This window comes from Gouania willdenowi, chromosome 13, assembly GCF_900634775.1.
Source record: "Gouania willdenowi chromosome 13, fGouWil2.1, whole genome shotgun sequence".
In the NCBI taxonomy this organism is placed as follows: domain Eukaryota; kingdom Metazoa; phylum Chordata; class Actinopteri; order Blenniiformes; family Gobiesocidae; genus Gouania; species Gouania willdenowi.
Window position 1 is genome coordinate 39013548 of NC_041056.1, and position 26446 is coordinate 39039993.

General features: G+C 40.7%; 1 long non-coding RNA gene across 1 annotated transcript; it reads right to left on the reverse strand.

Moving 5' to 3' along the window:
- Window positions 1-380: 380 nt before the first annotated feature.
- On the reverse strand, window positions 381-26446 carry LOC114474190 (uncharacterized). The gene is made up of 4 exons (XR_003675350.1): window positions 25990-26446; window positions 2966-3224; window positions 2538-2756; window positions 381-968 (listed from the first exon to the last, which is right to left on the reverse strand). It is a non-coding gene; the product is annotated as an uncharacterized LOC114474190 (long non-coding RNA).

Sequence of the window (26446 nt, forward strand, 5' to 3'; positions counted from 1 at the left end):
AGCTCCTCGTACTTCTCCTCCTTCGCCTCCTTAAGTGAGAGAGAGTTGTGTTGCAAAACGCTTATTTTTTGTGGTACTTTCGGGTCTCTCTCGTTTTTTTTTTCTTTTTTAAATCCTGCCAGATTATGTGCATTATGTGAGAGACAGAGAGACAGAGACGCGCACACGCGCACTTATTACTATCAGGGCTCTACACAAACTCATCCAATGGTGGCACTGGTGTGGCCAACTTTCTCTGTTGGTCGAGGGAGTGTACAGCATCGCCATGCATGCTGATGAATAGTTTACTTAACTGGCGTACCATAGTTTTGTATGAAGTAAAGACTGACAGTGACTCGAGATATAGTTGCAAAATGTTTTAGTGCCAATATTAACCCATTATTATTATAACATTACTATTATTGCTATTACTACTTTTACTATGAATATCATATCCCTATCTAATTGTACTACTACTGTTTTATTGTTATATTACTTTTTTTATTTTATAGTCACTCGATTCTCATTATTTTGACAACTCTACTTAAGCTCCTCCCACAAAATGAATACATATTTCCGACGGGCACTGTACTAGTTGGTTAAATTTAGGTTTTGATTTTTGATTCATCATAAAACATGAAATATTGCTGTCAGGAATATTTGGGGGGCAATGAAAGTTGGTGGGGCTTGAAAGTGAGTTCGAGGACCACTGGTGTAGATAATAGAAATGCAGGTTAGTTTGTGTACTAATGCTCCATATTAATGCCAGGAATGATAGCTGAACCTGTGTGAGGGAAGTTTCGCTCTAGCTGATGTAACACTTAATCTAGAATGTGTTCTCATGGTACGGACATGTGGACAAGGTTCCTGGGAGCTGATTGGAGGACATCCTTCATGGGGACTTCTGCTAGTGTGTGTCTGCTGTGAAAGAACATCCACCAAGGACTGCACCGATGATATCAGCTCACTGCTCACCCTCACAGGAAAGTCTGTAATCACATCATTGAACACACAGAAACTGTTATACAATGTGATCAGAAAAGTCCAGGAAACGTCTGCTATGGTTAAATCAGGGATCGGCAAATCGAGGCCCGTGGACCACATGCGGCCCTTAGTTTAATTTGTACTGCCCCCAACAAAAGTACACAAAATGAAAAAAAAAAAAAAAAAAAAACACAACAGAAAAATACATGCAGGAGCCCTCATTTACGCACCTTACAAACAGGTGTACATTTGAGTTCACTTTGGTCGTACGACAAGACCAACATGTGATTTATGACCAATCCCAGCATACAATTGATCAGGTGTCGATAAATGCAGCCGCTGAATTTGATCGTCATTAACATGTTATTCCATCCTGTTTCAGAGGCCCCCGCTCACTGAGGTCAAACAAGAAAATAAAGTTTTCTGAGATGAAAATCAACATTCCCATATCAGAGGTGGAGCAAAACAAAGATGTAATTTCTGACTGTGTGAAAACTGGACTTAAAGGATCTAATTTAAATGCTCTGTGGAACAGGATCAGTTACTGAGCAGATGATGTCTGCCCCCCCATGTGCACTGAGAACAACTTCACAGCAGAGACCTTGGAGACACACGAATATTACGTTTATATCAGCATCAGTTGTCCGCAAGCTTTATGCAAAAAATATCACATTAAAAGAAATTAAAACGCTTAAAAAAGCCTTAATAGCCTTAAGATTAAATACTTCAGCCTATTTGTAAAAGTTTAAGAAACTATTTACATTTATTGAATCTAATCCACTTTATTTATATAGCACATTTAAACATGAGATCATAAAACCAAAACAATGCAAATGAGCTCCACCACTAAATAAAAACATTAAAAATAACAATAATAATAAATTAAAAATTATAAAAATAAAAAAAGCATAATTTATGAGGACCTCATTCTCCAGGACAAAGCAGAAGCAGCGTTGCATCCCGTGTGTGTGAGAGCACTGGGTGGACCTACACGCTTGTGCTCGAACAAGCGGGGTTATATGGTATTCTGTGGACGGAAAACCAAAAAAGTGGCATCAGTAATATTGTGAGCTTTTTTTAAATTAACTTTCATTGTTTTATTTAATCTGTTGCAATCTGTTCTGAATGTGTGTCTGTTTATGCTTAAATGACAGCTGAGGTTTGATTAATATGTTATTTTCAGTCTCATTCAGATTTTGCTGCTGCACCACAAATCCACAGATTATCGTACACGAGGTCAGACCTGACGTCAAATCTGATCGTAGTGTACGATCACGTCACAATTAATAAATATCGAAGCTTGTGTGAATATGGTCGAACACACAGATCTGAAAGTATGAACGTTTGATAAATCAGGGCAAATGACTCCAGACATACAAAAAGACAAAAAATACACAAAACATCAAAAACACAAATTTGCCACAAAAAAAAAAAAAACAATGCTCAGATTAAGTCTCAGATTGGTCATTATTATTTGAATGTTGACATGAATGTTGTTACAGTCACATGTTGTGATAAAGGCTCTGAGTTAGATCTCTTTTATTCTATTCTGTTGATAGTGTTGAAGTGAGCACCTGGAGATCTGGCCTCATCTCGGCTCTTGACGACTTTAGATTTAGGCTGTGGCTGTTGTGGGGGACCAGGAGGAGGGAAGGTGGACCTGTTTTTGCCTCTGTTCATCCCTGGTGTAGTAGAAGCTGCCGTCTGTGTCCGTCTGATGTCCACTCCCCTCCCTCTCACTGAACACACGCTGCGTTTTTCACTGAGGATGAGGAGGATGAACCATGGAGGGCCTGCAGGGAAAGTCCACTGTTAGTTAACACCAGGATTGGAGTCAATTACATTTTTTAAATACAATTCCATCTCCCATAATCCATATCCATGTTCAATTACAATTAAATTATGAATATGGTGAACAGCATTATTGCAATTAGTGGCGTACGTGGCGATCCATCAGTACCCAAAGCATTGATTAGTAGTTTTTATTTAAATCTTTCCTTACCTGTTGTTTCTTTGCTTTGCTGTTAGCAGACAGGGTTTTGTTCTGCTCCTTCATCAGCCTCTCCACCTCTTCCCTGATGCTCCACGTCAGGTCCCATTCTGGAGGAGCAGTTGAGAAGGTAGATGCAGGACCTGTCGTTCCCTAAGCTCCACTTTTCACAAGAGTGGGTCCAGATTTTTCAAGCAACTTTGACTGAAATTCTAAATCATCTGCTTGGTTTGTTCTTTCTGGGGAGTGGTGTTTCTTTTCTGTCAGAGGACTGTGATCAGAAAAACAGAAAGAAAATACTTTAGAAGCTTAAATCGTGTAGGAAATTAGAAATCAGCTATTATTAAAAAGTAACAACACGCTTTTTTCTGCTGAAAACAAATGTATCTGTATGAAGTGTTGTTAATTGGTTCAAGTCCAACTCTTCACATTTTAAGTATTAAAATGTGTCTTATTTTGTTGGACAAATGTAACAGTGACTGCCCTCTATGAGTTAAAACCAAGCATTACAATCACATGTTCCTATTGGGTCATTCCATGTATTTCACAAACGACCCGTACACTTCGCTCTCAAAAGAATTCCGTGATTATTCAATAGGTTCGATTTTCACTCATCCTTATTTTTCTTCCATTTTCACCTTCCAATAGTCAGAGTCAAAGTCAGCTTTATATCTCAGGAACTACATCACATAGGACAGTGTTTCTCAAATGGTGACACGTGTACCCCTAGGGATATACAAGGGCACTACAGGGGGTACTTAAGAGAGAAAAAGTGGAAAATTAACAAATAGTTTCAGTTTTGGTGCCACCCCAGGTGTAAGATGACCAAAAATGATAAAAACTATAGAAATAAATCTATTCAGGAGCCATTCAATCAGCGTTTTTCAATCTGGGGGTCGGGACCCAATGTGGGGTCGCCTGGAGTTTAAATGGGGTCACCTGAAATTTCTGAGGAATTAAAAGATTTTGGAATTTTTTTAATTATTCTTCTTCTTCTTCTTCAAAAAAAAAACTAAACATAACACAATCTTAAACAACTGCATATTTATACTTTCACTGTGTGAAATATAAATCTAGTTCAACTAAAATGCAGTAAAAAAAAATTACATTTTGAGCTTAAATATGATCAAAAACCAATTCTAGGGAAAAAATCTTTGTGGTCGCCAATTCTTGAAACCAAAATGCAAAAAGGTTGTGAACCACTGCATTAAATACTTTTTCTTTCAACTTATTTACAAAATGAGATTCTTTAAAATGTATGTTATCACTAGTGACTCTGAAAACAAAACTGCGTTAACTGTTAATGCTCAGACTGGTCGTTATTCTAAATACTAATGTTAATCATGTGACCTTCAGACACAATCACACACTTTTGTAGCCCCCACTGTGATAAAAGTCTCATCTCTACAGCAAACGTTTCAGTATAAGCCCCACGCTGGTGGGACTCTAGCCCTATCTTGTGGTCTAATTCAATACTGCAAGGCATGATGAAGTTTAGTTGGTGGTTATTGTTCTGATTCCAGTAAATATCTATGGAGTACAATCCAGTAATTTGTTGTCTATGACATTGTGAAATAATGTGAAACAAAATACACATTGTACACATGTGATCTAGCCTAGACATGGGTGAAGGGCGGCCTGGGGGCACTTTGCACTTTGTTACTTATGCCCCCCATAGTCAGGACGAAAGTAACACCATGCAATACACTGAAGTTAAAAAAAAAAACAAAGAAAACAAAACTTGTTTTTTAGGAAAACGATGTTCTGGATAATAAGCCAAGCACTCTCTAAATAGAAAAAAATAATACATTTTTCATTGCTTAATTAAAAAAAGAAAAAAAAAAATCAATTAAGTATAAACTTTGAGCGTTTTCATTATTGTTTCAGCATTTCATTAGTTAATTTTTTATTAATTTATTATTTCAACATGCATTTTACTGTAACTCAGATGAGATGTTAGAATGTAACATTCTAATAACGTTGGTCCAACAGACTTTTATTTTGTAAACCGGAAGTTCCCACTGAAACAATTGCACTTGAGGTAGCTTGCCAACTGTGAATGTGTACTTATGAGGTACAGACAAAAGGCTGGAATAAAAAGAACTAAAGGACAACACGGACTGAGTTATTCTTAGTTAACCAGGCATAACAGTTCTAACACTGAGCAGGTGAAGATGTGTGTTTGTGGTGGTTTAAGATGAGTTTAATGCAGCCAGGACAGGAGGAGAGAGGGCGGCGCGCCTAATAAGCGGTCCCCGGAAACATCTACCTATAAAAGCAAGGATGGTCTGTGTGCGTGCGTGTGTGTGGCGCAAATATCTCTCCGACGTGGTGCAAGTTCGACCTGAAACTTGGTCAACGGGTTCCAAATACCCCAAGCGTGTGTATTTGTTATTTTGGAGTAATTTGGTAAATTCAAAATGTTTTTTTTAATTTTATTTCACTTCTGGACGGCCCCGAAATGAAACCTATTCAACTTTTGACCTCAGGGTGTGAGGGGGAGCTAGCGCACCATCTATAACTCTTTCACTGCACCATCTATATCTATTTCACTGCACAGCTCACTTCTGGTGTGTGCATGAGCTCCCGTGGACTTCTCTTTTCTCATTTGAGGAAAAATACTTTTTTACTGTTCTTTATTTGGTGATGACATTTTGAAACGTTTATTTTCATGTTAGTTTGACCGCTCGCTATTTAGACCGGAGAGACCTCACCAGGAAGTTATTGACGGCAATGGTTGCTGTGTTGAAAGCTGCACATTTCTCAGCAGCGCGCGTGTGTGAGAGAACCAACGGAGGAGATTTGTGTCCAAGGTAGAGGCGCGCGCACACGCACGCACGCACGCACGCACACACACTTTTGTTGTATTTTTCTGTAAATGTATGTTTTTTTGAAGTCGAGTACAATGGAGTGGTTCACAAATAAATATATCCAGGCGTTAGAATGGCCAAGTCAAAGTCCAGACCTGAATCCAATCGAGAATCTGTGGAAACAACTGAAAACTGCTGTTCACAAACGCTGTCCATCCAACGTCACTGAGCTGGAGCTGTTTTGCAAGGAGGAATGGGCAAATATTCCAGTCTCTCAATGTGCAAAACTGATAGAGACATACCCCAAGCGACTTACAGCAGTTATCGCAGCAAAAGGTGGCGCTACAAAGTATTAACTTGAGGGGGCTGAATAATTTTGCACGCCCAATTTTTCAGTTTTTTATTTGTTTAAAATGTTTGAAATAGCCAATAAATTTTGTTTCACTTCATGATTGTGTCCCACTTGTTGTTGATTCTTCACAAAAAAATTACAGTTTTATATCTTTGTTTGAAGCCTGAAATGTGGCAAAAGGTCGAAAATTCAAGGGGGCCGAATACTTTCGCAAGGCACTGTAAATCCCAAATGAAATCTCAATTAAAAAGAAATAGCTTTGCAACTCATGTTTTAGTTAAAGATAATTACAAGGGGATTGGTAATAAACAGGACACTTGGAAAAATGACGTTTCCGCTGCTGAGACGAGCTTTTCTTGTTTGTATTGTGCACATGATGGACATTCATGGGAGCAATGTCACCAACTGTGTAAAATTTCACATCGAGAAAAGTTAGAGTTTTTGAAGGAGAAGGGTCTATGTTTTGGCTGTCTAAAAACATGGCATTTAAGTAAAAGCTGCGACAGGCGAAGCATTTGCATGCACTGTAAGAAATTGCATCCCACTATTTTGCACTTAAGACAAAGAGAGGTTGATCAAAAGCACAAAGAATTCCTCTCAACACTGCACAACTTCTTCCACCTGTGGTCATACAGGGGCTGGCCAACATAATGGCATTCTTCCCATCCTGCCTGTTCAAGTTAAGAATTCTAAAGGAGATAAAATCATTAAAACGTATGCATTTCTGGACCCAGGAAGTACAGGCACCTTCTGCTCGGAAAACCTCCTTCAAAAACTGAACACTCAAGGAAGCAAAGCAAAGATTCATATCCACACGATGGGCCATAACAGGACAGTTACAACTTTGATCTTTAATGGCCTGGAGATTGCTGAATTAGCAGGCAAGCAATTTTATCAGCTTCCTTGTGTGTTTTCACAGAAAGAGATGCCTGCTTCTACAGACAACATCATAAGTGAAAGAGAGAAGAGCAAATGGCCTTATCTGAAAGATCTTAAAATTCCGTACATAAATGCAGACGTTGACCTGCTAATAGGCACCAATGCAGCCCAGTTGATGGAACCTTGGGAGGTTATCAACAGTATAGGTGAGGGGCCTTACGCAATAAAAACTCTATTGGGGTGGGTTATAAATGGGTCAGTGCATGGACGTGGCGACAAGGAACCTGTGTATCCTCCAGTATATGCCAACAGAACTGTAGTTGACAGAATAGAGGAGCTGTTGACAAGTCAATACAATTATGACTTCATTGAAAAGTCAGCCACACAACAAGAAGAAATGTCAAGGGAGGAAAATACGTTTTTAGAAAGAATGGCAGGTCCTCTTCAGCTGCAGAGGGGACATTATCAGTTCCAATTACCTTTTAGGACTAAAGATGTATCAATGCCAAACAACCGCGCTGTTGCTTTGCAGCGTATCCGTGGCCTGAAAAGGAAGCTTAAAAAAAATGTAGTCTTTCATGAGGAGTACACAAGCTTTATGAATGAGGTAATTAAGAATGGTTACGCCGAGTAAGTGCCACAACATCAAATAGAAGCAGCTAGGGGTAAAGTGTGGTATATACCCTATCACGGTGTATACCACCCACAAAAACACAAATTACGAGTCGTGTTTGACTGTGGGGCAGAATTTAAAGGGGTGTCACTCAACAGTCAACTTTTACAAGGTCCAAACTTGACCAGCTCATTGATAGGAGTCTTAATGAGATTTCGGCAGCAGCGTGTCGCATTAATGGCAGATATAAAATCCATGTTTCATCAAGTGAAGGTGGCAAAAGAGCATATAGACTTCTTACGTTTTGTGTGGTGGCCTCAAGGCAATTTGAATCAAGAGCGTGTAGACTATCGTATGACTGTTCATTTGTTTGGAGCAGTTTCCTCTCCCAGTTGCGCCTGCTATGCCCTCAGGAAAACTGCTGAAGACAATCAAGCCAGTTTTTCACAAGATGTAATTGAAACGGTAAACAAAAATTTTTACATGGATGATTTGCTGAAAAGTCTTCCGTCTGAAAGGGATGCCATTATTATAGCTAAAGACCTTATGGCCATATGTAGCAAGGGAGGGTTCACATTAACACAATAGATAAGCAATAGCCGAGAGGTGCTGCAGTGCATCCCAGAAGAGCTCAGATCAAAGGGCCTGTGTGAGCTGGACCTGGACAGGGATAAAGTACCTGTAGACAGGGCTTTAGAGTTAAGATGGTGTATTGAAACAGATAGTTTCAAATTCAAGTTAAAAATTAAGGAGAAGCCTTTTACCAAACGAGGTATGCTGTCAATGATTAGCTCTATTGATGACCCATTGGGATTTCTAGCCCCTGTCATACTCCCTGCCAAACTATTATTGCAGAAATTATGCAGACTAAAATGTGGGTGGGATGATCCTATACCGTTCAGTTACCAAGAAGGTTGGAACAAGTGGTTGATGGATCTTGAAAAGTTGGCTGATTTTCAGGTCACTAGATGTATCCAGCCTGAAGGATTTGGGACGATAGTTAGTGCTCAACTACATCATTTCTCTGATGCCAGTGAGAATGGCTTCGGCACAGCTTCTTACCTCAGACTACAAAACATAAACAAAGGAGTTCATGCTGTCTTTCTTTTTGGCAAAGCTCGAGTGGCTCCACTTAAACCTGTCACCATTCCGCGCTTGGAGCTCACCGCTGCTGTTCTCTCGGTCCGAATAAATGCCATGCTTCAATCAGAATTGCAGATAACATTAGAAAAGGCCTGCTTTTGGACTGATAGCACATCCGTTCTAAAGTACATAAAAAACGAAGACCGGAGGTTTCAAACCTTTGTAGCAAACAGAATAGGGACCATCCGAGACAATTCTGAAGTAAAACAATGGAGATACGTTCCAACATCCTTAAATCCAGCAGATAATGCTTCTCGTGGATTAAAGGTAAAAGGCTTGTTGGAAAAAAGGTGGATACAAAGCCCTACATTTCTATGGGAGCCAGAAGAAAGGTGGCCAAAGTTTCCAGTGGACTTCAAAGCGACTGCTGATGACCCAGAGATAAAAGGGAATTTCAAAATCAATGCAACAATTGCACTTGTTTGTAAGATATGTTATAGTCTGTGTGGTTTTTATTACTTTATTAGTTATAGTTAAATGATTAAACGATAGTTAGAATATGAAATTATCCATGATTAACTGTGTGTGTGTGTGTGTGTGTGTGTGTGTGTGTGTGTGTGTGTGTGTGTGTGTGTGTGTGTGTGTGTGTGTGTGTGTGTGTGTGTGTGTGTGTGTGTGTGTGTGTTTGCAAAACATATCCATTGTCCACCATAGCTGGTTTAAACTAGTTTGGGCCAGTGTGGGGGTATGTGACCCACTGCATGGACATATGAGCCTTTTTCTCCCCCAAAGTTTTTGTGTTACCATATATGGTATTAATCCTGCACCCAGAGCGCTGTTGCACAGCCCTCTGGGTGTGGTCTATGTTTTCTATAATAAATACCTGGTTCTGAGGCATCACCATCAGAGCAATCCAACTTATATCGGACTTTTGTGTCTCTTTTTGTTGGGTTTTTCTCCGAGCTGCAGCTCGCACCTCTCTGCCTCTGGTCGCCTTTTAAGTCAGATAGTGTTTTTCTCCCTGAGATGTGATTGAGCAACGGTCTTAACGTATTTAGACCCAACATTCACATTTTAGCAACGGTCTTAACGTATTTGGACCTAACATTCACTGGTGCCGCAACCCGGGACCTTACATCTTTTCGTCTGGATCGGTGCGGGCGCAACCGGACCATTAGTAAAACTGCCGGCACCCCCTCCTTTGCAGGGGTGGTCACAGCTTGTTCCAGCACCGACCCGGACGGGGAGTGACGGGTCCCACGAACCAGGGAGAACACTGACGAGGTGAGAAGCTGTTTCTTTTCACCATAGTACCCGTGACGTACAACGGGGAGTGAAGACCGTGGTGGGTGACGTAAAACTCACACGGCGTGGTAAAGGGACAGAGGGCAGACGGGAGTTGTTGTGTGTTGTTTCTTTGTGTGTTGTTTCTTTGTGGTGTTTCTTTGTTGTAACGGTGTCTGTAAATCCCGTGCTGAGAACATGGGTAACGCGCAGCGTAAAGCATTGATGGAAAATAATGATGTGAAATTCATGCAGAGAAAGTATCCCGGTAGTTGTTGCTATCTAGATGATTGGTACAAAAATTGTGGGTTTGCAGGGAAATTATCAGACGAAGCTGGAATAGAAAAAGTGTCCATCTGGTGTAAAGGAAAAAGAGTGAAGGCATTAAAAAAGTTACGTCCTAAGCAGGCTGAGTTAATAGCAGACCACTTAAGAGTAGTGTGTATCTGGAAGGATGCTATGAGTATCAGGAAAACACAGATAGAGAAAGGTGAAGAGAGAAGGAAACAGAAAGTGTTAGCTGCAGCTAAAATACAGCCTTTTGATGAGACCGTGTGTGTACCGCGTAGAGTTGAGGAGACAAATCAGCAACAGAATGGGGCCGCAGGGGGTTTACAAGAGGGGGGAGCAGTTGCAGGACAAGAAACAAAGGGACCTGTGACTAGGGCAGCTAAACAAAAGTCAAAACAGATGAAAGAAAGTGTTAACAGTGAGGAGGATGAGCAATATCACATAGCGGGGATGGAGGAAAATCTATATCCAATTTTACCCATGATAGAGGTAGCTAACCCTCGTGCAGGAGAATTCCTAAACCCACAGGATCCATTACAGGGTACACATCCCCCACAGCTGTTGTTGTTTCGGCCATGGACGGAGCAGGAAGCATTAGATGCCTGTAGGGGCGTATGCGATGTTGAGAAGGACCCGACTGCTTATGCTGAACAAGTATGTGGGTTGATTGAGACATGGCATTTAAATGGACTGGAGGTGGAAAAGGTTTTAAAACTAACACTTAGACACCGATATCCAGTAGTGGTGGGCGGTTTCACGGGGAGACAAGTTAACCGTCAGCCCCTAGCACATAACTCTAATGAGCTGCGACAGCAGGTTGAAGCACTGATGCAAAGAGTTAGGGCGACTTACACAAAACCTCCAAGCCACGAAGAAATAAGTGCGTGTCGTCAGAAATCAGACGAGACGCCAATGGAATATCGTGCCCGTTTAGAAACGGTTTTTAGGACTAATAGCGGGCTTCCTCATTCTCCGCTGGTGGATAATCCATACCAAATACAGCTAAAAATGTGGTTAATTAGTGGTTTGTTGCCAAACGTGTCAGATTTCATAAAAGCAAACTGTGTCACACACCGCACCCTCACTGTTCCAGAGCTAATGGAATGGGCCGAACATGCTTATGAAGTCACTGAGAAAAAGAAAGCAAAAACTGAATCAGCTAATGTTAATGTATTGGCTGAGGCCATGGCTGCAGCCCTGGTGAGCCAGCGCTCAGGGTTTAAAAGACAGGGAAAAAAGCCATATCGCACCAGAACGCCTGATGAGGAAAAACAAGCAAAAATAGATCGAGAAAAAAGACAATGTTTCATTTGTCATGAGGAGGGACATATGGCAAGAGACTGCCCAAGAAAAAAGCAAAAAACAGACCATACGTCGTTCGGGCAAACTCCTAGGCAGTGACGCCAGGACTGGCCGGAGGGACATGCAATCAGTGACTCCGGAACAGATAATGAAACCTCAGAGTGTGACATAGCCTTTTTAGGGCAAGATGAGGATGCTGATCAATATGACAATGATTTACCTGCAGAATATGAACATCCCCCACCTTTAAATCCAAATCATTTTGTTGATTTCTCCATTTATGCAGCTGTAACATTAACACATGAAAAATACCCAAAACGTACATTGTTGGTGGGACCAAAACAAACACCAGTCACTTTTCTGTGTGATACTGGAGCTGATGTTTCTGTCCTCCGTGATCAGGTGGAAGGCGTAGTCACTTCCAAAAAGGTTATTGGCATAGTGGGAGTGGGTGGAAAGCCTCAATATGCCTGTTGGTCTAAGGAGGTCATTGTGCAAGATGAAGATGGTTCATATTATACACACCCATTTATTTTGACAACTGACTGTCCCTTCAATCTAATGGGAAGGGATCTTCTCAGTAAGTTACAGATCAGTTTAGTGCCAACGGCTAATGGAATAGTGCCAAAGAAATTTTTATCAGAAACTAAAGAATCACTTATGGTGTTGCAAAGCCCAGTCATTCCTAATAAATTCTATACATTGGATCCAGTGTCAACAGGCCCTCGGTCAGTGGTTGGATCTATGGAGGAACTGCGGGCTAAAATAGCTAAAACATTTGTCGTTCCTACAGAAACACAGACACAGTGGCCACTACATGTTACAATGATGTATGTCAGACCTGAAGGACCCCTGCCAGGTCAACCAGACTGGCTAAGGAGACCAGACCTGTCTCCTGAGGGCAGAGCAGTTGCTAAAGCCTGGGAGGAAAAGTTTCTGCGATTGTCACCACAGAAAATAACATTGACAGACGTTTGTTGGTCTCCAGATGGATGGATTATAATCAGAGTGACGTTGCCTCCAGAGCTGACACCAATAAACCCCCCACGGTTTCCACATATTTGTTTACAAAAACCGGCACACAAACAGTGGAGAGATGCAAATGATCTGTTGGCTGCACTTCCTGTCAAGAGTGACCTTTGGAGGAAAGAGAGACACAATGTATTCACATACAGAGGCTCCTTTTGTGGCTTTGTGAAAAGACAAGTGCTGAACTGGTGTACTTTGGCGCCCCCTGCTGTGCATTTGGATGCATGACTTTCTGTGTTCACCCTGACTTCAAATGATTTCCCTACAGTGCCATCATGTCTGTGGGCTACATCAAAGACAGATGTTGGACTTATGACAACCGCAACATTTGTAACCATAGATCCAGCCACATCTCACAGGCCTCGAATTAGACAGTATCCACTCAAATCAGATGCAAAAGAAGGAATAAAGCCTGTTATTAATGATTTACTGACTGCAGGCGTGTTACAGGAACATGACTCAGCTCAATGCAACACCCCCATCTTCCCTGTGAAAAAGCCACAGGGGGGCTGGAGAATGGTGCATGATTTAAGAGCAGTAAATCAGGCTGTTAAATCACGAGCTCCAAATGTACCAGACCCACACACATTGTTAAATGAATTACAACCTCATCAAAAATGGTTCACTGTAATTGATTTAAGTAATGCATTTTTCTCCATTCCTCTTCATAGTACAGCTCAGGGATGGTTTGGATTCACATTTGAGAACAAAAAATACTCTTACACTCGCCTTCCACAAGGGTTCTGTGATAGCCCTACTATCTTTTCAGCGGAGATAAACAGGTGCATCAGCCACCACACATGGCCAGAGACCACACAGATAATTGTTTATGTTGATGACATTTTATTGGCCAGCCCCACCAAAGAGGAAAATGAAACAGAGGCAATCAGGCTGTTCACACATTTGGCAAAAACAGGAAATAAGGCCTCATTGGAAAAACTACAATTTACACAGGAAAAAGTCCCTCTTCTGGCTGTGCTGCTGGTCGTTGGTCTTGCCTGCTGTTGCATCGTCCCCTGTGTGAAGAAAGGCATAGACAACATGATCATCGGTGCTATGCAGGTCCAGGCTTCCCCAGAGTACCAACTCCATGTTATGGGTCTCTCCCCATCTGCCCCATTGATGGACTAAGACCCTGCCACACCTTCCCATCATCACAGTGAGCGGTAAAGGTTCACTGCTACTGGAGGGTTATGTGCTGGTAACCTCTGACCCTCCCTTACCAACTCCAAACACACACTGAGACCTAAAGCCCTATCTTCAACACCATGGTTTTGGGTCATCAGTTGTACATACACCCTGAACTGTCTCCAGATCACCGTGGATCAGAATCGATGTTCGCCCCAGCAGGGGGGGACGGTGGGGAATTTTTCCCGTACTAGCTGTCGGGTTTTCGCCCCACCTCACGGTGGTCATCCCTGTTGTTTTGGTCCTATGATGGCACCGGGTAAACCTGTGAAGACGCCCGTCTGCTTGATGTTTTCCAAACCCACAACAGGGCGGATATGTAAGATATGTTATAGTCTGTGTGGTTTTTATTACTTTATTAGTTATAGTTAAATGATTAAACGATAGTTAGAATATGAAATTATCCATGATTAACTGTGTGTGTGTGTGTGTGTGTGTGTGTGTGTGTGTGTGTGTGTGTGTGTGTGTGTGTGTGTGTGTGTGTGTGTGTGTGTGTGTGTGTGTGTGTGTGTGTGTTTGCAAAACATATCCATTGTCCACCATAGCTGGTTTAAACTAGTTTGGGCCAGTGTGGGGGTATGTGACCCACTGCATGGACATATGAGCCTTTTTCTCCCCCAAAGTTTTTGTGTTACCATATATGGTATTAATCCTGCACCCAGAGCGCTGTTGCACAGCCCTCTGGGTGTGGTCTATGTTTTCTATAATAAATACCTGGTTCTGAGGCATCACCATCAGAGCAATCCAACTTATATCGGACTTTTGTGTCTCTTTTTGTTGGGTTTTTCTCCGAGCTGCAGCTCGCACCTCTCTGCCTCTGGTCGCCTTTTAAGTCAGATAGTGTTTTTCTCCCTGAGATGTGATTGAGCAACGGTCTTAACGTATTTAGACCCAACATTCACATTTTAGCAACGGTCTTAACGTATTTGGACCTAACATTGTTAATGCCACTTCACAACTAATAAACTTTTTCTCAGACTGGCAAAGGTTAAAGGTTGCAGTTGCTTGGATTATCAAGATAAAAGGAGTTCTGCTGAAGCTAAGTAAAAAAAAAAAAAAAAAGAGTTACAGCTAACTAATGCAAGTGCAAATGATAGAGCAGTCAATGTGTTAGAAGGGATGAAAACTTTCAAAAAATCCCTGGGGGTGCAAAAGGTGTCTTTGGAAGATCTCAGAAAAGCCGAGATAGCTATAGTTTCCTTCTGTCAACGTGAAAGATTCCCTGATGAATGAGTTGCGCTAACCTCCACCAACCCAAAGGTAGCTAAATCGAGTAGCATCTACAAACTGGATCCAATCCTGAAGGATGGTCTGCTGCATGTTGGAGGGCGACTAAACAACGCAGCTATCCCCGAGGACATAAAGCATCCCTTCATTCTATCAAAAGACCAACACATTTCCTTTCTTATCCTCCACCATTTTCATTTACAACTTGGTCATGGAGGCAGTAATCACAATCTTTCCACAGCAAGGAGAAAGTTTTGGATCACAAGTGGTGTTTCTGCAGCTAGGCGGGTCATAGCAAAATGCCTGTTCTGCAAGTGTTATAGAGGAACAGGTGCTGAACAAAAAATGGCAAATTTACCTGAAGAGTGGTTCCAGATCTTCCACCTTTCACTAACGTTGGAGTAGACTATTTTGGGCCAATTGATGTGAAAAGAGGAAGAAGCACTGTTAAAAGATATGGAGTAGTGTTCACATGCATGACAAGCAGGGCCGTGCACCTGGTAGTAGCCTACTCTCTAGACACAGACTCATGCATTAACGCATTGCGAAGATTTATCTGTCGAAGAGGACAAGTCTCCCACATGAGATCGGATAATGGCACAAATTTTGTGGGAGTGGAAAGAGAGCTACGAAAAGGCGTGTCAACTTTAAATCACAACCAAATTGAAAAAAACCTTATTGCAAAAGGGAATTAAGTGGAGTTTCAACCCACAACTGGGATCACATCACGGTGGTACCTGGGAGCGCCTCATACAAATGATCAGAAAAATTCTGAGTTCTGTGCTCCGCCAGCAGTCGTTAGATGAAGGGTTTCTCACTGTGTTATGTGAAGCTGAGTCAATACTCAATGATCGCCCCATCACAAAACTATCAGAGGATCCCAATGACTTGGAAGCGCTCACACCAAATCACTTATTACTTATGAAAGGGTAACCAGTTCTCCCACCAGGACTTTTTAATAAAAACGATCTTTACATCAAAAGAAGATGGAAACAAATTCAATACATTGCTGTAGGGGTGGGCGATATGACGATATAAAACCATCTTACGATCTCCAAAGCTGACGATCTGTATTTTTTGAGAGATCGTAGGATCGTGATATAAGCATATATTTGTGAAAGCCGAAGGCGCTGCTCTTTTCCTTCATCTCCCTCTCCCCCTCTCCCCTGGCAGTGGTGACATGTGACCTTTAACCAATCAGAGTGATCGGTGCACGTAATCCCCTCCCCTGTGTTTCATTCATCGACAAGCACGGAGCATGGCGGTCGCAGCGGAGAGCGGCGATTAGGTCCCGAAAAGAAACTCCACGTCCATAATTTGGAACTGGTTTGGCTTCGCCCCACACGACAAAGAGCAAAATAAACTAATATGCAAAGTGTGCACGGAGACGGTAAAGGCAACAGACGGCAATACCACGAACTTGTTTAACCATTTGAAGCGAAAACATAATAAACAGTATAGTGAAAGTCGAGCTGTACAAGCAGCTAAATCACCCCCTGCAGCGGCCGCTTCAAAACCACAGCAAAAGATGCCTTCGCTAAACTTACACCTTATGATAGAGGCAGTCAACGCTGGAACACTATTACAGATGCTGTGGCTTTTCATATAGTAAAGGATATGTGTCCGCTACAAACGGTGGAAGGAGTGGGCTTTAAGAAGATGGTAGAAGTTTTGGATAAGCGCTACGAATTGCCTAGTCGCAAATATATCTCCAACACCGTCATCCCACGCATGAATACAGACTGTCGAAGTAAAGTTGCTCAAAAAATACTAAATGTGCAGTTCTATGCCACAACAAGTGATCTATGGTCCAGCAGAACATCTGAACCATATTTGAGCTTAACAGTTCATTACATCGACAACTGGGTGCTGCGCAACGCGACTCTGCAAACTACGTATTTCCAAGAGGATCACACTGGTGAACTAATAGCCGCAGGATTAAGAGAGGCTCTGGAGTCGTGGGACATGGATGAAAAAAAAATGACGTGCATGACGACAGACAGCGGGGCTAATATGGTGAACGCTTTGGATCTCAACAAGTGGACAAGACTACAGTGCTTTGGTCACAGATTGCACCTGGCAGTTGGTGAGTACGTTAAATGACATATAACAGTGATGCTGCTGTGTTTACTCATGTATACAATATTTTTAACGTCTAGGTGACGTGCTGTAATGAAATAAATAAAACATATTCCGGTAGTGGCTGTGTGGCAATGAAAAGTACTTTGAATGCTCAGACTCATGGTGATGAGAATGTTTTGTTTGTTAAAATCAGCACTTTTATTGATAATTTATTTTTGTACATCAGACACCATTTTGTTTTCAATTAAATTTTAGTACTTTATTTTGGTGCTCTTTTGTGTTGCTACGAAAGTGCAATATACTTGAAAGTATTAACATAAACTCTGGTCTTTGGAGAGAGCAGACGTGTTTTCCTTTGCTCCGATAACACGACCTTGGCTACAGCTGGCTACAGCTGAACAGCCTGAACAGCCTGAAAAACTGGGCCCAAGACTGAAGGAAAATGGTGAAAAAACCGCAGGGAGGCCCTTCAGAACCCAATTCGGGTTTGGAAGAGGTCAAGGAGATGATACGCGAGGGTCTACAAAACCTATCTGCCGAGATAAAGTCGTTGGAAAAGACGCTGGAAAACTCACTGGAAAGACTACAAAGCGAAACAAAGGTACTGAAAGAAAAGAATGAAAGAAATGCTGAAGAGATAAAATTGTTGAACGCGAGGGTTGAACAGCTGGAACAAAAGGAAAGAGAGAAAGATGTCATCATCACAGGCCTAAAGATAAAACCCAGGAGTGACGAAGAAACAAAATCGATTGAACAACAGGTCATTGACTACCTGAAGTCGAAGGACATTGTCCTGAACCCTGACAACATCAACTCCTGCCATCTCCTGCCAAAGAAAAATGATAACAGAGCTGTAAAAATAACCTTCACGAATATAAAATTCAAAGGAGAAATACTCAAGCAAAGAAACAAACTCAAGGGAACGAAGGTGTACATCAATGAAAACCTGACGAAACAAAATGCAAGCATTGCATGGAAGGCACGCCAAATAAAAAAAGAAGGAAAGATTGTGAAGACGTGGTCAAAAAACTGCAGGATTTACATCCAGGAAGAAGAGGACGGAAAACCAGTTCTCATCAAAACGATGGACAACTTGGGAAAATACGAAGGATCCACCTAAACAACAACATTACTGATGGTAATCATGGATATGGACCCAGATCTATATAAACACTGGAAACAAAACTCAGACTGTGATTATTTTACGGAGACTGAATTAAATGTGGAAACCAAGAGTAAAAAAGGTCTGTCATTTATTCATTTCAATTGCTAGGTGGTGGGGTGATTAAGGATTACATTAAATTTAAATTCAAAGTGTTTATTGTCATATGTGCAGTTAGAAACACATTTTTTTTTATATACAATGAAATTACTACCTTGCTTGAACTAAGATATAATAATGTGTTTATACAAGTTAAATCTAACAGTGGAAAATACAACACTGCCAATAGAACTAACAACAGCAGTTAGAAACACGCTTATGAACTAAGATATATTACATTAAAATACTACTTTGCTTGTGAACTGGGATGTGGTGATGTGTTTATACAAGTTGGATCTGATCCCATCATCAGACAGTGGAAAATACAACACTGCCAATAGAACTAACAACAGCTGGATTACCCTTGATGTAGAGACAAAACAAGGTGACATTGTGGATGAAAAAGGAAGAACCTTCCAAACACCTTCGAAAGAGGAACTATTCTTGAACTGGAGGAATGCTAACAACGTCTGGCAGGGAACAAGGCCAACACGAACAAAGATAGAGGACAACACTGACTACAGATGAGAATACACAAAAAAGGACGTTCAGAAGAAATCAAGAATGTTTTGACCAGAGAGACATGTAAACCCATGTAAATTTGCGATGGTAAAACAGGGGACGGGACCCGGATAAGCAAACTGCTTCTCTCGTCTCCTTTTTCGGCATGTACAAAAAAGAAAAAAAAAAAAAAAAAAAAAAGTGAATGTAACCATGTCGGAAATAAACTGAATAAATAAATAAAATAAAATAAATTACTTGAAAACTTGACAGTAAAAAACTAGACTGTGAATTTTGTTAGCTTATATGTAATCTTATAGTTGATGTGAGTTTGTTTGTGTGTTCATAAGTTGTACAACATTGAAATAAATTGAAAAAAAAAATGTTTTTGCTTGTTTCAACAAAAATTAGCATGTTAATTAAAAGTGTGCTTTATTAAAAAAAAAAAAAAACCGTGATAAAATCGAAATCGTGAGTTTGAATTTGAAAAATCGTGATATTAATTTTTTTCCATATCGCCCAGCCCTACATTGCTGACCTCTTTTGGAAGTGGTGGATCAGAGAATATTTGCCACTATTGCAAGAACGTCAGAAGTGGGCAAACAAAAAAAAGAATTTCATGCCTGGAGATGTTGTCATGGTTTTGGACTCCACAGCACCACGTGGGTCATGGATACTTGGAAGAGTATTACAAACCTTTCCAGATAAGAACGGTCTGGTACGTGTGGTGCGTCTTCAAACCAAAACCAGTGATCGAAAGACAAAATTATGTTATGTGAAACTACAATTTAAGGTACTGTATTTTGTGTGCAAGCATGTTTATTTTACATGTTGATGTTTTTGTTTCGTTTACTTGGATATGGCTCCATTGATATTCAGTTTGGTAATTGCTTTGTCTTCTGCCAGTCGCAATTAGGGGCCGGTGTGTAGGAGCCATAATTTATTTGTTAAAATACCTCTGTTTGATATGTGTAGCATTTACCTGACCTGTAGATGGGCGGGGCATGCAGTTATTTAGGTTGCCATGGTGACCGCACACGTGTGATCAATCACGGGAAACAAACAGTTTTTGGACAGTACTCAAGGGTAATCGAGGTATTGCCGGGCTCTTGTGAATCGTTTTTCTTTGTTTTACTGGACATTTAAAAGGCACATTTTTTGTATTCATGATCCCTGTTTATTTTGCAAGATTAAAGAGTCAAAACACCAACGGGCTATTTTTCATATTCTTTACCAAGAAGTAACCGTCAGAACAACTACCCCTGCACCTCCAGAAGTGAACCTAGTTAAAGGACTTGGGTGCTTCAAGCTTTATAGCTCTGTGAGGTGAAATGTGGACAATTTCAAACTGGGTACAGCTTTGGATAAAACATTATCTGCATCTTTTTCACTTTGCACAACAGCTTTTGAACCAGGAAGCATTAGCTTTCCAAACAACTACAAAAGCAATAAACCATCACAGGTTTAATATTGCTGTCACCCTCCTCTTCGAGTCAGGTAAGTACAACGTCAGGATAATAAGGCAATCAAAAGATATTTTTCTATACATTCAAGTGAAAACTGTTTTGAATATTATATAATATAATCATCATCATTTTATTGTTAGTGGAGTCATCAACAGTTTTTGAGACATCACATTAAAAAATTCACTACTTTATTACACAGATGACCTTACAGCAAGATGTCACTTCTGTGGGGAGGAAGAGCATGAAACGGACATCAACTGGGTAGCGGAATAAATTAAACTGCTTCAATTTCATAACAAACATTGCACCAGATAACCTTTTGGAGCCGATGCGGCGAGGTCACCACTGTAAATGAGAACTGATTCTCATTGACAATCATGGAAAAAATAAAGTTTAAATATAAATAAATACAAATTTTACCTGTGCACAAGACATGGTACTCTTTATGAAAGACTGGAAACGCATAACGCCAAGGCACTGTTCTCGAGAAGGAAAGGGAAACTCCCTTTAGGAAGTTGTCAACTTTGAAAGTAATACACGTTTAAAATAGAACGCTCCAGTAAGTGTAAGCGCACCCCTGGTTTTGGATGACCTGCCACTGGTGTGACTTTTAAAAAGTAAGCTGATTTTGGCCAAATTTTGAGGAGCAATTAAGACAAACCATTCTTAAATAAGTAACATTTATGTAAATAACCTGTAAATTTTGTACCTCAGATACATTATATTAATCAACCACTTACTGAATACATAATGTGACCAGAATCTGGTAGCTCGACCTTTATTAACATTGAAATGCTGTAAACTTTCCTACTCGGGCTGAGCAATATGGACTAAAACTCATATCTCAATAATTTTTCTCAAAATGGTGATATATTATATAAATCTAGATAATTTTATCAAATAAAGTCTAACCAGAAAGACAATTCTGGGTTAAATTTACTGATGCAAAATGTCACACAGGGACACTGATTAACAAACAGCTGCACAATATGAGCACTCATTAATCATCTAACTGAGCTTTACATGTTGTTCTGAGGAGTAGAAGCAGCGACTCCTAAAACTAGTATTTTGATACATAATAAGCTATATATATATATATATATATATATATGTGTATAAAATAAGGGATATATATAAATATATATGAATTATTATTGTTTTCTATATCGCCAAAATAGAAAACTCGATACATCTTGAATCTCGATATATTGCCGAGCGCTAATTCCTAAATTATAAAACAGCCTAAATAAAAACATAAATGGGTATATGAAGCACATGTGTTTATTTAATTTACTTACAGTTTATATATAAGTCAACAGATATTTACTGTTAATTTCACATTGTTTGTCTTTAAGTTAGACATTAACATTTTATTTTCAATAGATATTTTCTTTTAACTCATGTGGTTCTCTGATATTCACTAATGACTTATTAGACACATTTGTTGCAGGCTTTACATTCTTTAACACTTTTTGAAAGGAGTGTATAGTTGTGGAGCTTGTGATTGGCTAATTTTTAATGGTGACTTACGTTGTTCGGTTCGCTGTGGGAGACGCTAAAATCTCAGTTACTAATCTTACAGAACGTGTAACTGTGTCCCATCCTGCTGCTCTTTAGGAAAATACGTAAACTGTCATTTTACAACGTATTTACACCAATTCTTAGTTTTTTTTCGCCGGAACGTCTTCATCATCCATCTCTGAGTTGTTTCTGGGTTTGTTGCCCATGTCGGCACGAATCCCGCAAGAGCTGCCACCCAGGCCATTTCGGGTTGCAGTTATCTCGAGGCTAGTGATGGTGTTCAGTTTCGAAAGGCATCTTTTAGTTATTATTACATTAAAAAGACGGGATATTTACAGGAAAATACTAATACGGGAAGATGTCGGAAAAGAGGGATAAAATACGGGAGTTTCCCAGCCGAAACGGGATACTTGACATGTATGGTGTGTGTCCCTGCGGTATCCGCATAACTAGTCTACAGTTTGGCACTTGTTTACACTGTTGTGTGTTTCCTGTGCATTTTTTGTTAACTCACTCAGTGCCATTGACGAGATAACTCGTCATTTGCGTTTTTTTCATGGAGATTACTAGAAAACACCCTGGCGGGGGTCACTCATCAATATCTAAGCTGTACTGTGATGGAGTGACCAACTGGTGCCCTGAAGGTAGCAGCAGTGCACCTTTAGATGTGAGATTAGCTACTGATGCTACCATTAGCTGGGGGGGAAAAGCAGGAACGTGTGAAATTATGGCGCTATGAAGTGATATTGTGAAGTATCCAGCAGCTCACAGAACCACATACTAACACAGAACATGTGTGGATCTGAGTGGATTATTGATAATATTTCGATCGTGAGATAAAACCATCAACTCACCGAGCCAAAACGGTCATCGCTGCGTGTCTGGAGGAAGAGGAAGTTACATTTATTTATTTATTTATTTATTCAGTTTATTTCCGACATGATTACATTCACTTTTTTTTTTTTTTTTCCTTTTTTGTACATGCCGAAAAAGGAGACGAGAGAAGCAGTTTGCTTATCCGGGTCCCGTCCCCTGTCGGGATCTGTGTGATCATTAGGGGGTGGGTGGGCCTCAACTGTGAGCCAGATAACAAAATAATAGGTGACATGTAGGTGGTAGCAGCGTACCTTTGGATGCAGAGCTCAGAAGGAGAGGAAATGAGTTTAAGAGACAGAAAATGATGCTATGAGAGATGACGTTGATGTTCCCACCAGCGCACAGTAGCGCACACTCAACCAGAGCATGTGTGGAACTTTCGTTGACTATTGGAGAGTGTGCCAATGGTGAGAGAAAACGATACAAGAAAAACGGGGCAAGCAGTGACACTCGGCATGTCCGGGAGGAAGAGGAAGTTGCGTGTGTTCAGACTGATGGGAGAGAAACTTGGAGGAACACAAAAATACAGTAAGAAATCCAGTCAACTCTGACCCAGATAGCAAAATAATAATAATGTTGCCATCAAAAGCCCTGTCTGTGTTTTTCGTTTTTGTTTTATATAAGAAAACAAAGTTCAGATGTTAGAGTTGTCACTGAAGCAAAAAATAGCTTTAAAGTCACTGACAGGGTTTTTTTTTTTAAGAAAAAGGCTGTTTTCTCAGCTTTTTGCTCTGACACTGAAGATTTGTGTAAAACTTGCTCTATTCAATGGCTGATTACGGGAGAACCAAACAAGCCAGAAACAAAAAAAAATCTGATGAAAGTAGAGGCTTCAATCTTTCAGAATCTGGTGTCAGATCTCAGATAGTACAAAATATTCTGTGGGTCTTTAAAAATCAGTCAAAACGTTAAAAAACGGCTGGCACTGAGGGGGGTAGAAATTATGAAAATGGCTGGCACTGAATGAGTTAATTTCTTGATGGAGATTTGTTCAATAATTTTTGGTATATTTCATAAATTTGTATCCAATGTTTTCTCCATCATGAAACATTAATATACACTTAAGTTTTGGGTAAGTTTGACATTTAAAATACCCTCGTGTTCCCAGTTTTGAAACCTGAAATTTGTGTTCGATGTTGATTTAATGAGTTACTGTATCTGACAGGGATTGATCTTTGCTGTGGTATGAGCAAAACAGTTGTTAAAGGGCCAGTATTATGCTATTTTTCACCCATCTCCAATTCTTCTAAGAACCCCAACAACATAATATTTGAGGTTTATTTTACAAAAGTTGCCTGTTTTCCAGAGTAACCGTCTGAAAAGTCACTTTCAGACCACTTCTAAAAAAAAAAAAAAAAAAAAAAAAAAAGGCTGTTTTGGGGCCTTCATGCCAATTCATGTGTGTCTGTAGATGCAGAGTCCACGCCACAGCTTTATTACCGTAGCAATTTTCTTTTGCTATTCACACACTCTTGGTCTTGTTTTCAGCCAAAAAAAGGCACATTACTGTAAAACACATGGCAATTTAAGCAGCTATTGTGATTGTGAGTCCAACAAACGCTGCTTCAGGGTGTGTGTGTATGGCAGCAGCAGCAGAATCAGTCAGCTGTTTCAAACACTGACCACAGTGTTAAGCTGCTCAGTCACTTTCTTCTCATCACTTATCATAACTACAGGAATAATGCATTTAAGGTGATAATCATTTGTTTTGTCCAACTGCTGCATCTCATTTGGTGACAAACATGTCAGATCATGTCAAAAGCGATATGAGGCAATATAATGATTACTAAAGACGAAACTGCTCTGGGTATTACACCGTTGCTGCCCACTGCTCCTCAGTGAGGGGTTAAATGCAGAGAACACATTTCGTGTATCTAGCTTTACATATGACAGTAAAGTATAATGTGTATTATATAATAAACTTCAGTGTTTGAGAGGGAGGAGCTCACATTCTTATGTAGGGTAGGAGGAGCTAGGATTGTCAGGAGGAGGAGTTTCTGCGTTGCAACGTCACAACGCAAGAAAAATCCAACTGGCCCGTTTGGAGCTGACTTTTTACAACATGTGGAATAACAAGGGAGGGAGGAAACATAACTTTTTCAACTTTGGCCCCCTGAATGAAGCTAAAGAAATGTATGTCACTGTAGCAAAACCATTAGAAAGTGAAAAAAATAGTGTCAATTGTTTTTTGTGATGCAAAAAACTTAGACTTTAACAGCCCTCAATATTATTGATTCTATCTACCTCTGTGTATATATTTTTTTTTACCAAGAACCATTGCACAAACACTTTGCAAAGATATATTTATGTATTTATATATTTACACACTGCATCCTTCTCTGACCTAGTTCTTATCTTTTTATTCTTGTGCTCTCGCTGCTTATTTAACTTTTTTGTTGTCGTTGTGGCTGAAATGCAATGTAATTTTGTTGTGCAGTGCATTCCAGATGTTATGGTGAATGACAATCAAGGAATCTATCTTTCTTAATTATGTCTTATTATTAAAAATATTTACAAAACTACTATGGCTTCTTTGTATATTGTTTATGGAATTATCTCCTGCCGTAACATCAAGGAAAGTTGCATTTGTGCTTTAAATGGGGGGATTTTTATTTTGACAGGTCAAAAACGCTGGCTAAAATTATATAATTAACGAGGCCATTGTATGTTCCATAAAATAAAGCAGCCTATACTCCAGTGCTTGACGTAAGGCTTATTGTGCTGAGAGGACACTTTTTGACAGCAGGTCTACGTAAACAAAGTTCAAAAACAGGTATAGGATACATGGCAATTATATAATTTATTAGGTACACGAAACATCATTCAAAAAGCAGCAGAGGTCATCAAAAGATGCCGTTTTAAAGAATGTTCAACCGCGTCGGTCCGTCCTCGCTGATGCGTGCGTGCTCCCACGGCTTGGGGTGTCGATTTTGACGGGGGTTGGAAACTGGCACAACACCTGTTGAGAAGCTTCCTCAGGCGGACAGAACGGAGCTTCAGGTCGGTGGAGCTAACGATGCTAACTGACACCGCTGTTTGACGTTTATTTACCTGTTTGTTTACATAGCTGGTTATTAGCAGACCTGTGAGTTTGTTCACCTCTTTATTTGTTTGTTTAGCCGTGTCTGTGCTACATGCTAATGTTAACGCTGAATGATTGGTTACATACAGACTGTTATTGTCTGATGCTCGGCGCTTTCAAATGCTGAGTCGTGACCTGTGTCCAATGCTAACATGCTGATGCTGAGTCATGGTGGTCACAGTGACTTACCTTATTGTTTTCTCCCATCCAGGTGATGGCGTCCACACGAATGTCGCTGCCCTCCCGCCGCCGTGAAAACGCAGCGAACGACCTCCCGTCAGGACTTTGGGAGGCGGAGCCTGGAGGGTGTCGGCGAAAGCGGCCTGGAGGGCTTCGGCGATGGCGGCGGAGGACGTGTCACCGGACTCCAAGTGTGCAATCCGCCTGGACCGCCTTTACAACGTTGCGTACCTGGACTGCTGCCTGCACCGCTTCTGCTTCCCAAGGAGTGGTCCAACTACAAGGTCGACTGCCCTTTCCCGCCATCCTGCAAGGAGCACACGCCGCGCCAAGCGAAGACGTGCACCTATGGTGGGCGGAGCTCGCCGCAAGAGCCGATGCGTTGATGAATGAGGTCTCCCAGAGCATCTTCAGCCAATCACAGTAGCTCGTTGAGACGCCTGGCCCCTCCTACTCCACCGCCAAG